Genomic DNA, 17,275 nt, shown 5'->3' with positions numbered 1-17,275 from the left:
TTGGTGATCAGTGAGAAGAATGTTCCTTACATTGGTGATCAGTGGGAAGAATGCTCCTTACATTGGTGATCAGTGAGAAGAATGTTCCTTACATTGGTGATCAGTGAGAATAATGTCCCTTACATTGGTGATCAGTGAGAAGAATGTCCCTTACATTGGTGATCAGTGAGAAGAATGTCCCTTACATTGGTGATCAGTGAGAAGAATGTCCCTTACATTGGTGATCAGTGAGAAGAATGTCCCTTACATTGGTGATCAGTGAGAAGAATGTCCCTTACATTGGTGATCAGTGGGAAGAATGTCCCTTACATTGGTGATCAGTAAGAAGAATGTCCCTTACATTGGTGATCAGTGAGAAGAATGTCCCTTACATTGGTGATCAGTGAGAAGAATGTTCCTTACATTGGTGATCAGTGAGAAGAATGTTCCTTACATTGGTGATCAGTGAGAAGAATGTCCCTTACATTGGTGATCAGTGAGAAGAATGTCCCTTACATTGGTGATCAGTGGGAAGAATGTTCCTTACATTGGTGATCAGTGGGAAGAATGTCCCTTACATTGGTGATCAGTGGGAAGAATGTCCCTTACATTGGTGATCAGTGGGAAGAATGTTCCTTACATTGGTGATCAGTGGGAAGAATGTCCCTTACATTGGTGATCAGTGGGAAGAATGTCCCTTACATTGGTGATCAGTGAGAAGAATGTCCCTTACATTGGTGATCAGTGGGAAGAATGTCCCTTACATTGGTGATCAGTGGGAAGAATGTCCCTTACATTGGTGATCAGTGAGAAGAATGTTCCTTACATTGGTGATCAGTGGGAAGAATGTCCCTTACATTGGTGATCAGTGAGAAGAATGTCCCTTACATTGGTGATCAGTGGGAAGAATGTCCCTTACATTGGTGATCAGTGGGAAGAATGTCCCTTACATTGGTGATCAGTGAGAAGAATGTCCCTTACATTGGTGATCAGTGAGAAGAATGTTCCTTACATTGGTGATCAGAGGGAAGAATGTCCCTTACATTGGTGATCAGTGAGAAGAATGTCCCTTACATTGGTGATCAGTGAGAAGGTCTGGCTACAATGGGCACGGTAAGATCAGGCTGCAATGGGCACAGTGAGATCAGGCTGCAGTGGGCACGGTGAGGTCTGGCTACAATGGGCACGTCGCCGTTCAAAAAACACGTCGGGGCGCCGTAATTTCGCGCAAAGCACGGCGGGATATTTCCTAATGGGCACGGTGAGGTCTGGCTACAATGGGCACGGTGAGGTCTGGCTGCAATAAACACAGTGAGATCAGGCTGCAATGGGCACGGTGAGATCAGGCTGCAATGGGCACGGTGAGGTCTGGCTACAATGGGCACAGTGAGATCAGGCTACAATGGGCACGGTGAGGTCTGACTGCAATGGGCACAGTGAGATCAGGCTGCAATGGGCACGGTGAGATCAGGCTGCAATGGGCACGTGAGGTCTGGCTACAATGGGCACAGTGAGATCAGGCTACAATGGGCACGGTGAGGTCTGACTGCAATGGGCACAGTGAGGTCTAAATGCAATGGGCACAGTGAGGTCTGACTGCAATGGACACGGTGAGATCAGGCTGCAATGGGCACAGTGAGATCAGGCTGCAATGGGCACAGTGAGGTCTGACTGCAATAAACACAGTGAGGTCTGGCTACAATGGGCATGGTGAGGTCAGGCTGCAATGGGCACAGTGAGGTCTGGCTGCAATGGGCACAGTGAGGTCTGGCTGTAATGGGCACAGTGAGGTCTGGCTGCAATGGGCACGATGAGGTCTGGCTACAATGGGCACGATGAGGTCTGGCTACAATGGACACAGTGAGGTCAGGCTACAATGGACACGATGAGGTCTGGCTACAATGGGCACGATGAGGTCTGGCTACAATGGGCACGGTGAGGTCTGGCTACAATGGGCACGATGAGGTCTGGCTACAATGGGCACGATGAGGTCTGGCTACAATGGGCACAATGAGGTCTGGCTACAATGGGCACGATGAGGTTTGGCTACAATGGGCACGATGAGGTTTGGCTACAATGGGCACAATGATGTCTGGCTACAATGGGCACGATGAGGTTTGGCTACAATGGGCACAATGATGTCTGGCTACAATGGGCACAATGAGGTCTGGCTACAATGGGCACAATGAGGTCTGGCTACAATGGACACGGTGAGGTTTGGCTACAATGGGCACGATGAGGTTTGGCTACAATGGGCACGATGAGGTTTGGCTACAATGGGCACGGTGAGGTCTGGCTGTAAACGCTATAACTTTTGCACAAACCAATCAATAAACGCTTATTGCAATTTTTATTTCCAAAACAAAGTAGAAGAATACGTATCGGACTAAACTGAGGAAAAAAATTGCTTTTTTTTATATATGTTTTTGGGGGATATTTATTACAGAAAAAAGTACAAAATATTGCTTTTTTTCAAAATTGTCGCTCTATTTTTGTTTATAGCGCAAAAAATAAAAACCGCAGAGGCGATCAAATACCACCAAAAAAAAGCTCTATTTGTGTGGGAAAAAAGGACGCCAATTTTGTTTGGGTGCCACGTTGCACGACCGCGCAATTGTCAATTAAAGCGACGCAGTGCCGAATCGCAAAAAAAAAATGGGCCGGTCATTGAGCAGCCAAATCCTCCGGGACTGAAGTGGTTAATCACCACATTTTTCTTCATTTCTGTTTGAAAATTTGCGAATAAATAATCTTTCTTCATAAATTTAGGTCAAAAAATGTTTTCTGCTATATATATATATATATATATATATATATAAATAACCCCGAAATCAGTGTATATTACGTATTTATTCTGTAGGAAAGTCCACAGACTATAGATCTGAAAATCGATCAATTCTGATGTATAGACGGCCGATCTCATTTCCTGAGGACTGAAAATACCGGGAAGGTACAAATACCCCCCCAAATCACCCCTTTTTGTGAAGTAGAAAGTCCAGGGTATTTAGTAAGAGGCATGGTGGGCCAGATTCACAGAATAAGTAAGCCGGAGTATCTGCTGATATCTGCTGATACTCCGGCGTACTTTCAAATTTGCCGCGTCGTATCTTTATTTGTAATTCACAAACAAAGATACGACGGCTTTTGGCTAAGATCCGACAGGCGTACGGCTTCGTACGCCTTCGGATCGTAGGTGTAATTTTCCGGCGGCCGCTGGGTGGAGTTTGCGTCGTTTTCCAGCGTCGGGTATGCAAATTAGCTGTTTACGGCGATCCACGAAGGTACGCGCGTTCGTCGCATTCTCTTACGTCGTCACTAGTCGGTTTTTCCCGTCGCCTGCTATTTCATGGCTTAGATTTAGACCAGCCATGTTAAAGCATGGCCGTCATTCCCGCGTCGAATTTCAATTTTTTTTTTTTTTTTGCGTAAGACGTCCGGGAATATGAAAGTACCTTACGCACGTCGCCGTTCAAAAAACACGTCGGGGCGCCGTAATTTCGCGCAAAGCCCGGCGGGAAATTTCCTAATGGAGCACGCGCAGAACGTTCGGTGCGGGAACGCGCCTAATTTAAATCGTACACGCCCCATTTGAATTGGGCGGGCTTGCGCCGGACGGCTTTATGCTACGCCGCCGCAAGTTTACAGGCAAGTGCTTTGTGAATCAAGCACTTGCGCTGAAAACTTGCGGCGGTGTAACGTAAAGGACATACGTTACGCCGCCGCGGATGTATATGAATCTGACCCGGTGAGTTTTTTGAAGTTGTAATTTTTTGTCATAATTTTTGGGAAAATGAGGTGAAAAAAAATTCCCAATTGTTTTATCACATACTGTCACCAGTGCAGTGTTATCATATACTGGTGTGGGGGTGATCAGGGACGCTGACAGTATGTAAAAAAAAATAATGAATATTTTTTTTATTTAACCACTTAAGCCCCGGACCAATATGCTGGCTAAAGACCCAAGGGGTTTTTACAGTTCGGAACTGCGTCGCTTTAACAGACAATTGCGCTGTCGTGCGACGTGGCTCCCAAACAAAATTGGCGTCCTTTTTTCCCCACAAATAGAGCTTTCTTTTGGTTGTATTTGATCACCTCTGCGGTTTTTATTTTTTGCGCTATAAACAAAAATAGAGCGACAATTTTGAAAAAAATGCAATATTTTTTACTTTTTGCTGTAATAAATATCCCCCAAAAACATATATAAAAATTTATTTTTTCCTCAGTTTAGGCCGATACGTATTCTTCTACCTATTTTTGGTAAAAAAAAACGCAATAATCGTTTATCGGTTGGTTTGCGCAAAATTTATAGCGTTTACAAAATAGGGGATAGTTTTTTTGCAGTTTTTTTTGCAGTTTTTTTTACTAGTAATGGCGGCGATCAGCGATTTTTTTCGTGACTGCGACATTATGGCGGACACTTCGGACAATTTTGACACATTTTTGGGACCATTGTCATTTTCACAGCAAAAAATGCATTTAAATTGCATTCTTTATTGTGAAAATGACAGTTGCAGTTTGGAAGTTAAACACAGGGGGCGCTGTAACATTTAGGGTTCACCTAGTGTGTGTTTACTAGTGTAGGGGGGGTGTGGCTGTAGGACTGACATCGATCGAGTCTTCCTATAAAAGGGATCACTCGATCGATGCGCCGCCACAGTGAAGCACGGGGAAGTCGTGTTTACATACGGCTCTCCCCGTTCTTCAGCTCCGGGGAGCGATCGCGACGGAGCGGCTAAAAACAAATAGCCGCGCCGTCGTCCCGGATCGCTCCGCGAGCGGACCCGACCTCCGCATGTACCGGGGGGGGTCCCGATCGGACCCCCCACCCACGTTTAGCAGAGGACGTACAGGTAAGTTGATGTGCCTGTCCGTGCCATTCTGCCGACGTAAATGTACATGAGGAGGTCGGGAACTGGTTAAATAATGGCACTGTCTGTACCATGGGATTGCTGTGACCAATCACAGCTAGCAACACAATTGTACACAATGGATGGCATGAAAAGAAGCCATGCATTGTTTACAACTGTCATGTGATCTGCTGTGATTGGTCACAGCAATCACATGGTTCCCGGGAATGGGCCAGTGCGCAGATCGTGCCAACAGCGTGGCTTGTTTCGGGGAGGACGTCATATGACGTCCACCCCGAATGATGAAAGTCCTGCCCGGCCGTCATTTTGCAATCGGGAAGAAAGCGACCGCATTTTAGTCTTTTACATTCCTGTCTGGATGTGGCCGTGAGTGATACAGACATTTCTTTTAAAAGGTCACCACAGATGCTGTGAATAGTGCGTTTCCCATAAAAAATGTACGTGGGAGGAGTCTCTGATAGTTAGGTACATGGGAGTAGTCTGTGATACTTATGTACATGGGAGGAGCCTGTGATACTTATATACATGGGAGGAGTCTGGGAGACTTACATACATGGGAGGAGCCTCTGATACTTATATACATGGGAGGAGTCTGTGATATTTATGTACATGGGAGGAGCCTGTGATACTTATGTACATGGGAGGAGTCTGGGAGACTTATGTACATGGGAGGAGTCTGTGATACTTATGTACATGGGAGAAGCCTGCCATACTCATGGGAGGAGTCTGTGATACGTATGTACGTGGGAGGAGTCTGTGATACTTATGTACATGGGAGGAGCCTGTGATACTTATGTACATGGGAGGAGCCTGTGATACTTATGTACATGGGAGGAGCCTGTGATACTTATGTCATGGGAGGAGCCTGTGATACTTATGTACATGGGAGGAGCCTGTGATACTTATGTACATGGGAGGAGTCTGGGAGACTTACGTACATGGGAGGAGCCTGTGATACTTATGTACATGGGAGGAGCCTGTGATACTTATGTCATGGGAGGAGCCTGTGATACTTATGTACATGGGAGAAGCCTGTGATACGTATGTACGTGGGAGGAGTCTGTGATACTTATGTACATGGGAGGAGCCTGTGATACTTATGTACATGGGAGGAGCCTGTGATACTTATGTACATGGGAGGAGTCTGGGAGACTTATGTACATGGGAGGAGCCTGTGATACTTATGTACACGGGAGGAGCCTGTGATACTTATGTACATGGGAGGAGTCTGTGATACTTATGTACATGGGAGAAGCCTGCCATACTCATGGGAGGAGTCTGTGATACGTATGTACGTGGGAGGAGTCTGTGATACGTATGTACGTGGGAGTAGTCTGTGATACGTATGTACGTGGGAGGAGTCTGTGATACGTATGTATGTGGGAGGAGCCTGTAATACTTATGTGCATGGGAGGAGCCTGTGATACTTATGTACATGGGAGGAGTCTGGGAGACTTACGTACATGGTAGGAGCCTGTGATACTTATGTACATGGGAGGAGTCTGTGATACTTATGTACATGGGAGAAGCCTGCCATACTCATGGGAGGAGTCTGTGATACGTATGTACGTGGGAGGAGTCTGTGATACGTATGTACGTGGGAGTAGTCTGTGATACGTATGTACGTGGGAGGAGTCTGTGATACGTATGTATGTGGGAGGAGCCTGTAATACTTATGTGCATGGGAGGAGCCTGTGATACTTATGTACATGGGAGGAGTCTGGGAGACTTACGTACATGGGAGGAGTCTGTGATACTTATGTACATGGGAGGAGTCTGTGATAGTTATGTACATGGGAGGAGCCTGTGATACTTTTGTACATGGGAGGAGTCTGTGATAGTTATGTACATGGGAGGAGCCTGTGATACTTTTGTACATGGGAGGAGTCTGTGATACTTTTGTACATGGGAGGAGTCTGTGATACTTACGTACATGGGAGGAGCCTGTGATACTTATGTACATGAGAGGAGCCTGTGATACTTACGTACATGGGAGGAGTCTGTGATACTTATATACATGGGAGGAGCCTGTGATACTTATGTACATGGGAGTAGTCTGTGATACTTATGTACATGGGAGGAGCCTGTGATACTTATATACATGGGAGGAGTCTGGGAGACTTACATACATGGGAGGAGCCTCTGATACTTATATACATGGGAGGAGTCTGTGATATTTATGTACATGGGAGGAGCCTGTGATACTTATGTACATGGGAGGAGTCTGGGAGACTTATGTACATGGGAGGAGTCTGTGATACTTATGTACATGGGAGAAGCCTGTGATACTTATGTACATGGGAGGAGCCTGTGATACTTATGTCATGGGAGGAGCCTGTGATACTTATGTACATGGGAGGAGCCTGTGATACTTATGTACATGGGAGGAGCCTGTGATACTTATGTACATGGGAGGAGCCTGTGATACTTATGTCATGGGAGGAGCCTGTGATACTTATGTACATGGGAGGAGCCTGTGATACTTATGTACATGGGAGGAGTCTGGGAGACTTACGTACATGGGAGGAGCCTGTGATACTTATGTACATGGGAGGAGCCTGTGATACTTATGTCATGGGAGGAGCCTGTGATACTTATGTACATGGGAGAAGCCTGTGATACTTATGTACATGGGAGGAGTCTGTGATAGTTATGTACATGGGAGGAGCCTGTGATACTTTTGTACATGGGAGGAGTCTGTGATAGTTATGTACATGGGAGGAGCCTGTGATACTTTTGTACATGGGAGGAGTCTGTGATACTTTTGTACATGGGAGGAGTCTGTGATACTTACGTACATGGGAGGAGCCTGTGATACTTATGTACATGAGAGGAGCCTGTAATACTTATGTACATGGGAGGAGTCTGTGATACTTATATACATGGGAGGAGCCTGTGATACTTATGTACATGGGAGGAGCCTGTGATACTTATGTACATGGGAGGAGCCTGTGATACTTATGTACATGGGAGGAGCCTGTGATACTTATGTACATGGGAGGAGTCTGGGAGACTTATGTACATGGGAGGAGCCTGTGATACTTATGTACACGGGAGGAGCCTGTGATACTTATGTACATGGGAGGAGTCTGTGATACTTATGTACATGGGAGAAGCCTGCCATACTCATGGGAGGAGTCTGTGATACGTATGTACGTGGGAGGAGTCTGTGATACTTATGTACATGGGAGGAGTCTGGGAGACTTACGTACATGGTAGGAGCCTGTGATACTTATGTACATGGGAGGAGTCTGTGATACGTATGTACGTGGGAGTAGTCTGTGATACGTATGTACGTGGGAGGAGTCTGTGATGCGTATGTATGTGGGAGGAGCCTGTAATACTTATGTGCATGGGAGGAGCCTGTGATACTTATGTACATGGGAGGAGTCTGGGAGACTTACGTACATGGTAGGAGCCTGTGATACTTATGTACATGGGAGGAGTCTGTGATACTTATATACATGGGAGGAGCCTGTGATACTTATGTATGGGAGGAGTCTGGGAGACTTATATTCATGGGAGGAGTCTGTGATACTTATGTACACGGGAGGAGCCTGTGATACTTATGTACATGGGAGGAGCCTGTGATACTTATGTACATGGGAGGAGCCTGTGATACTTATGTACATGGGAGAAGCCTGTGATACTTATGTACATGGGAGAAGCCTGCCATACTCATGGTAGGAGTCTGTGATACGTATGTACGTGGGAGGAGTCTGTGATACGTATGTACGTGGGAGGAGTCTGTGATACGTATGTACGTGGGAGGAGCCTGTGATACTTATGTACATGGGAATTTTAATTTTTTTATAAATATGCAAAGATTTCGAACAAACTTCTTTTTACGTTATTATGGGGGATTGTTTGTAGAATTTGGAGGAAAATAATGAATTTACTCCATTTTTGAATAAGGACTGTAACATAACAAAATGTGGGAAAAGTGAAGCGCTGTGAATACTTTCCGAATGCACTATATATGATTCTGTGCAGCCGGCCTGCACTGTCGCTGTATATGTATAGTGTGTGGTCAGCAAATGGTTAATACGAACCCTCTGTAGACAATATGGGAAAAGAACAGTAATCATAACAACAACATTATAGTATAATGGTGATATTATTGATAATAATAATAATCTGTAGCTAATTTATTGACAATAATAATCTGTAGCTAATTGTGACAATAATAATAATAAATAATAATAATAATCTGTAGCTAATTTGTGACAATAAATATAATAATCTGTAGCTAATTTGTGACAATAATAATAATAATAATAATAATATTAATCTGTAGCTAATTTGTGACAATAATAATCTGTAGCTAATTTGTGACAATAATAATCTGTAGCTAATTTGTGACAATAATAATAATAATAATAATAATAATAATCTGTAGCTAATTTATTGACAATAATAATATGTAGCTAATTTGTGACAATAATAATAATAATAATAATAATAATAATAATCTGTAGCTAATTTGTGACAACAATAATAATAATAATATGTAGCTAATTTATTGACACGAATAATCTGTAGCTAATTTGTGACAATAATAATCTATAGCTAATTTATTGACGACAATAATAATAATAATCTGTAGCTAATTTGTGACAATAATAATAATAATCTGTAGCTAATTTGTGACAATAATAATAATAATCTGTAGCTAATTTATTGACACAAATAATCTGTAGCTAATTTGTGACAATAATAATAATAATCTGTAGCTGATTTATTGACAAGAATAATCTGTAGCTAATTTGTGACAATAATAAAAATAATCTGTAGCTAGTTTATTGACCTGAATAATCTGTAGCTAATTTGTGACAATAATAATAATAATAATAATAATAATCTGTAGTTTATTTGTGACAATAATAATAATAATAATAATAATAATAATAATAATAATAATAATCTGTAGCTAATTTGTGATAATAATAATCTGTAGCTAATTTGTGACAATAATAATCTGTAGCTAATTTGTGTCAATAATAATAATAATAATAATAGTAATCTATAGCTAATTTGTGACAATAATAAAATGAATCTGTATCTAATTTGTGCTAATAATAATAATCTGTATCTAATTTATTGACAAGAATAATCTGTAACTAATTTGTGACAATAATAATAATAATAATCTGTAGCTAATTTAGTGACAAGAATAATCTGTAGCTAATTTGTGATAATAATAATCTGTAGCTAATTTGTGACAATAATAATAATAATAATAATAATAATCTGTAGCTAATTTGTGACAACAATAATAATAATAATAATAATCTGTAGCTAATTCATTGACAATAATAATCTGTAGCTAATTTGTGTCAATAATAATAATAATAATAATAATCTGTAGCTAATTTGTGACAATAATAATAATAATAATAATAATCTGTAGCTAATTTGTGACAACAATAATAATCTGTAGCTAATCTGTGATAATAATAATAATAATAATAATAATCTGTAGCTAATTCATTGACAATAATAATCTGTAGCTAATTTGTGTCAATAATAATAATAATAATAATAATCTGTAGCTAATTTGTGACAATAATAATAATAATAATAATAATCTATAGCTAATTTGTGTCAATAATAATAATCTGTAGCTAATTTGTGACAATAATATTAATAATAATAATAATAATAATAATAATAATAATAATAATCTGTAGCTAATTTGTAATAATAATAATAATAATAATAATCTGTAACTAATTTATTGACAAGAATAATCTGTAGCTAAATGATAATCTATAGCTAATTTGTGACAATAATAATAATAATAATAATAATCTGTAGCTAATTTGTGACAATAATAATAATAATCTGTAGCTAATTTGTGATGATGATAATAATAATATAATAGTATAAGAAGAAGAATCTTGTGACTCCTCCGCGTCTCTCCATGTCTTGTTATTTCCTCCACATCCGGCCATCTGGCGGAACCATTGTTCCCCGTGTCTTGTCTCCGCGCTCCGGATCCATACGTTATACACATTGTCCGTCCTCCTCATTCAGCGACTTCTCTGACTGCGTGCCAAATAGAAGAACAATTCCCCCCGGAGAGGGAGGAGAGGGCTGTTTACATCTAGAAGACTGGGATGGAAGCTTCCATCGGGGCTCAGAGCGCTCACCATGCTGGCCGGCTGCACGCAGGACACGGCTCACGTTCTCGGTAAGTTTTTATTGCTATTATTTTACTTAGAAAACGATCCCGCCGGTACGAATCTCCTTCCTTGTCATCAACTTTCATGGGATACACAGCAGTCCGCCCCCCCCCCCCCCCCCCCCGGAGAAATGAACGTTTTTGTTTCTCTGAATCTCCGCGTTACGTCGTTTTATTACCTTTATAATCTGTAGCTAATTTGTGACAATAATAATAATAATCTGTAGCTAATTTGTGACAATAATAATAATAATAATAATCTGTAGCTAATTTGTGACAATAATAATCTGTAGCTAATTTGTGACAATAATAATAATAATCTATAGCTAATTTATTGACAATAATAATCTGTAGCTAATTTATTGACAATAATAATCTGTAGCTAATTTGTGACAATAATAATCTATAGCTAATTTATTGACAATAATAATCTGTAGCTAATTTGTGACAATAATAATAATAATAATAATAATCTGTAGCTAATTTACTGGCAATAATAATCTGTAGCTAATTTGTGACAATAATAATAATAATAATAATAATAACAATTATCTGTAGCTAATTTGTGACAATAATAAAATTAATCTGTAGGTGAGGTTAAAAAAAGACCCAAGTCCATCAAGTCCAACCTATGTGTTGATTTTCCACTTCCTTTAGCAGGGTGACAACGCCGTCTGCTCTGTGGTAAAATCACAGCAGTGTTGTCACCCTGTGCTCAGTCTTTTGATGGGCAGATTGTTTTTCAATGAACTTTAAAGTGGTTGTAAACCTTCATGATACCCAGTGCAGTGATTGGCCTTAGGTGATACACAGGGATAAAAAAACAAATCCTCCTACAGACGTTGCACCTGTTTATCTGCAGTCTTCTCTTCTTTACAGTCCTTTAACCACTTCAGCCCCGGACCATTATGCATGTTAAGGACCTCGCCCCTTTTTGCGATTCGGCACTGCGTCGCTTTAACTGACAATGGCGGGGTCGTGCGACGTGGCTCCCAAACAAAATTTGCGTCCTTTTTTTCCCACAAATAGAGCTTTCTTTTGGTGGTATTTGATCACCTCTGCGGTTTTTATTTTTTGCGCTATAAACAAAATTAGAGCGTCAATTTTGAAAAAAAATCAATATTTTTTTACTTTTTGCTATAATAAATATCCCCCAAAAAAGATAGAGAAAATTGAGTACTGCTTGGACCTTGAAGAAGGGGTAACACCCCGAAAGCTTGTCCTGAAAAATTGTATGTTAGTGCAAATAAAAAAAGTATCACGGACAGTACTCAATTTTCTCTATCACAATTGCACTAATGCGGCTACAATCACGTCAAGTATCACCTAAAAAAGATATAATTTTTTTTTTTTCCTCAGTTTAGGCCGATACGTATTCTTCTACATATTTTTGTTAAAAAAAAATCGCAATAAGTGTTTATTGATTGGTTTGCACAAAATGTATAGCGTTTACAAAATAGGGGATAGTTTTATTGCATTTTTATAAAAAAAAAAAAAATTTTTTAACTACTAATGGCGGCGATCAGTAGAACTCCGGCGTTGGTTTTTCGGTAGACTTCCCTTCTGCTGTGAGACTAAAATCAGGCAGAAGATATCAGATGGGACTCCGGCCCGGGTTTTCCATTGTGTTGGGTAGAGCTGGAACAAACACACAAATAAATGGTGATCAATGAGAGGAAATCTCTAAAGCTGCCCATACATGTTACCATCTGATTGCCTCTCCTATAGTAGCACAAGAGCCCTGCTGAATGGATACACATATAACGGACGCAGGGCCGCCATCAGGGGGGTACAGGCAGTACACCTGTAAGGGGTCCGGAGGTTCCCGGAGGCCCACAGGGCCCCAGATGGCAACCCCCCTTTTTTTTATTTATTTTTTATATATATATATATATGTATATGTATATGTGTGTGTGTGTATATATATATATATATATATATATATATATATATTTTTTTTTTTTTTTATTATTATTATTATTATTATTAAAGGGCCCAGAGGTCCCCAGGGCCCCCGGATGGTAACCCCCTTTTTTTATTAAAACATTTTTTTTATTTTTTTTATATTATTTTATTTATTTTTTTTATTTTTATTTTTTATTTTTATATATATATATATTTTTTATTAAAGGGCTCAGAGGTCCCCATGGCTCCATGTGGCAAACCCCCTTTTTTTTATTTTTTTATAAATGTTTATTTTGATTTTTTTTGTTTATATATATATATATATTTTTCTATTAAAGGACCCAGAGGTCCCCAGGACCCTGGATGGAACCCCCCCCCTTTTTTTTAATATATATATTTATTTATTTATTGTTTATTAAAGGGCCCAGAGGTTTCTTTTTTTTTTTTTTATTAAAGGGCCCAGAGGTCCCCAGGTCCCCAGTTGGAAACTGCCCTTTTAAAAAAAAAATATATATATATTTTTTTATTTCTTTTTATTAAAGAGCCCAGAGGTCCCCAGGGTCCCGGATGGCTACCCCCCTTTTTTATATATATATTTATCTATATTTCTTCTTTTTTTTTTGTAAATGCCCCCCCCCCCCCCCGCTTCTCAATTCCAGGCGTCAGCACCCCCCCCCCCCAGTTCTCTCCTGCTCCAGGAGGGCCCATGCCTGAAGCTGTGTAAGGGGCCCCATAATTCCTGAGGCCGGCCCTGAACAGACAGTTCGGGGTCTCCTCTCATTACATTCATTTTAGTAAATCTTAATGGAGATTGCGGAGATTGTTTCATGATGTACGGCTCCTTTAGCAACCTCAGATCTTCCATCCTAATCAGCAGGGATGGACTGGTCATTGGGACTACAGGGAGTTTCCCGGTGGGCCGATGGCTCAGTGGACCGGCTTCAGTGACAGCGGACCGCCGCCCCCCTCCGCTCCTTTGTCTCTCCCTCCCTGCAGCTCTCACCTCCTCTCCCCCCCCCACAGCACTCACCTCCTCTCCCTCCACGCAGTGCTCACCTGGGGGGAACAGAGAAGCATGGGGAGGACCCTAGGAGCAGGGGGGACGAACGAGGAGCATGGAGGGGACCAGAAGGAGCACGGGGGAGGGGACAGACAGCTATGGCCTGGGAGTTTTTCACTTCTGCCTAATCTTGTCCCATGGGGGGGGGTCACCAAACTAGCTTCCCCACTGGTACTGCCCATAAGAGTACTAGTACCAGCCGTTCTACTCTAATAAAGTAGAATTGCTAGTGGCAAGTGAAGGGGGAGAGGGGGCTTGGGTAGGTGGCTGGGGGGGGGGGGGCGGAAGTTGTCCGGCCCCAATAGGAGAGACCTGACAAAGTGGGCCAGTCTGGATGAAGTCCAGGGCCAATTTTTTGTCCCAGTCCAGATCTTCCAGCTTGTAGACGGACCGACTCGGAGATTATAAAGGTCCTGGAATGGGGACAAAGTTTCCATATTTCCTCGCTTGACTTTTTCCCAGATGTCGGCCAAAGCAGTAAATTCCTCCATCCGTAATGATAGGCGGCTGGTCCTCAGGGGGCCATTGCAGTTTACATTGGGGGAGGGGGCAAGGACTTTCACAACTGTGACATTTTAACTAATAAAATGACTATTGTACATATTGTACTTCTGTGAATGTTGATCTTCTTATGGACTTGTGTGAGGAGAAATGCTGGTATAAAATATGCATAAAGCCTAAAAAAAATCCCTTTTTGGATGGAGTGTAGAAGGATTAGATCCACCCACCATATCCTCCTAGATGTCCCCCATCCACCCACCATATCCTCCTAGATGTCCCCCATCCACCCACCATATCCTCCTAGATGTCCCCCATCCACCCACCATATCCTCCTAGATGTCCCCCATCCACCCACCATATCCTCCTAGATGTCCCCCATCCACCCACCATATCCTCCTAGATGTCCCCCACCCACCATATCCTCCTAAATGTCCCCCATCCACCCACCATATCCTCCTAGATGTCCCCCACCCACCATATCCTCCTAAATGTCCCCCATCCACCCACCATATCCTCCTAGATGTCCCCCATCCACCCACCATATCCTCCTAGATGTCCCCCATCCACCCACCATATCCTCCTAGATGTCCTCCATCCACCATATCCTCCTAGATGTCCCCCATCCACCCACCATATCCTCCTAGATGTCCCCCATCCACCATATCCTCCTGGATGTCCCCCATCCACCATATCCTCCTAGATGTCCCCCATCCACCCACCATATCCTCCTAGATGTCCCCCATCCACCCACCATATCCTCCTAGATGTCCCCCACCCACCATATCCTCCTAAATGTCCCCCATCCACCCACCATATCCTCCTAGATGTCCCCCATCCACCCACCATATCCTCCTAGATGTCTCCCATCCACCCACCATATCCTCCTAGATGTCTCCCATCCACCCACCATATCCTCCTAGATGTCACCCATCCACCATATCCTCCTAGATGTCCCCCATCCACCATATCCTCCTGGATGTCACCCATCTACCATATCCGCCTAGATGTCCCCCATCCACCATATCCGCCTAGATGTCCCCCATCCACTATATCCTCCTAGATGTCACCCATCCACCATATCCTCCTAGATGTCCCCCATCCACTATATCCTCCTAGATGTCCCCCATCCACTATATCCTCCTAGATGTCCCCCATCCACCATATCCTCCTAGATTTCCCCCATCCTCCATATCCTCCTAGATATCACCCATCCACCATATCCTCCTTTATGTCCCCCATCCACCATATCATCCTAGATGTCACCCATCCACCATATCCTCCTAGATGTCACCAATCTACCATATCCTCCTTTATGTCACCCATCCACCCACCATATCACCTAGATGTCAATCATCCGCCATGTTTTCCTTTATGTCATCCATCCACCATATCCTCATAGATGTCACACATCCACCAAAAATTCCTAGATGTCATCCATTCATTATGTTCTCTTTTATATCATCCTCTAACCATGTTCTCCTTTATATCATCCATTCACCATGTTCTAGATGTGATTCGTTCACCATGTTCTTTTATGTCATCCATCCATCCATCCCAAATGTTCTCCTTTATATCATTAATTTATCATGTTCTCCTTCATGTCATTCATCCACCACGTTCTTCATCATTTCAGCCACCCTCCATGTTTTCCATGTTCTTCTTCATGTGCTCCATCCACCCTGTTTTTCTATATGTCATCCATCTACTATGTTTTCCTTTATGTAATCCACTAACCATGTTCTTCTTTATATCTCGCTCCTGCACCGCCACTAAAATACAATACATTGATTCATGCATTGCATGAATCTATGTATTGTCGCCGCTGCTGCCCACTATTCAGATGGCCAGCCCCCTGGTGAGCGCCGGCCATCTGAATAACGGCAGCTGGTTGGCTGTGGAAGTGTCTATCAGAGCCAGCGGCTCTGATAGGCTTTCCGATTACAGCCTGAGGGCTGTTATCGGCTTCCAAATAGTTAACCAGGGGACGCACGGAGTGTGCGTTCCTTGGTTAACACTGACAGGCGTCTCAGCCAATCAAGTTGATTGGTTCTGGTTACCGGTAAACTGATTGGCTGAAGCGACATTGAGGGCGGGACTACTTCGAGGGATCAATCTGAGGATGGCTGACCAAGAAAGGTAAGTGCCAGGCGGGGGGGGGGGGGGGGGCAATCTGGAGGCATTTTAGGGGCAAACTGGCGGCAATTGATGGGCACAGTGGCGACAATGGCATGGCACAGCGGCTGCGTTTGGCATGGCACAGCGGTGACAATTGATGGACACAGTGGCGACAATTGATGGGCACAGTGGCGACAATGGCATGGCACAGTGGTTGCGTTTGGCATGGCACAGTGGTGACAATTGATGGCACAGTGGCTGCGTTTAGCATGGCACAGTGGCGACAATTGATGGGCACAGTGGCAACAATGGGATGGCACAGTGGCGACAATTGATGGCATGGCACAGTGGTGACAATTGATGGGCACAGTGGCAACAATTGATGGCACAGTGGCTGCGTTTGATGGCATGGCACAGTGGCGATAATTGATGGGCTCAGTGGCTGCGTTTGATGGCATGGCACAGTGACGACAATTTTATGGCACAGTGGCGACAATTTTATGGCACAGTGGCTGCATTTGATGGGCACAGTGGCTGCAATTAATTTTTTTTTTTCGTTTGTTTGCGCACCAGCCGCCACTGGTCTTTATAGAGTTGTTCCAAAATGGTCAACCCATGTCTTTAGGGAGCTGGCTTTGTCATGCTGGAACAGAAAGGGGTCTT

General features: G+C 42.7%; 1 protein-coding gene across 3 annotated transcripts in view; it reads left to right on the top strand.

Moving 5' to 3' along the window:
- Nucleotides 1-17,275, top strand: part of LOC120939743 (mucin-22-like) — a 71,822-nt gene that overhangs the window by 32,186 nt on the left and 22,361 nt on the right. The window contains exon 1 of one of the 3 annotated variants that reach the window (XM_040352075.1): nt 10,801-11,040. The exons of the other annotated variants lie outside the window; for them this stretch is intronic. The gene's annotated coding sequence lies outside the window, so the exon portion shown is untranslated. Of the gene's footprint in view, nt 1-10,800; nt 11,041-17,275 lie in introns of those variants that run through there. 3 annotated transcript variants of the gene reach the window in all.

Source organism: Rana temporaria, chromosome 5 (assembly GCF_905171775.1).
Source record: "Rana temporaria chromosome 5, aRanTem1.1, whole genome shotgun sequence".
Classification (NCBI taxonomy): Eukaryota; Metazoa; Chordata; class Amphibia; order Anura; family Ranidae; genus Rana; species Rana temporaria.
The sequence above is the reverse complement of the archived record's forward strand: the minus strand, read 5'-3'. Positions and strand labels throughout refer to the sequence as shown.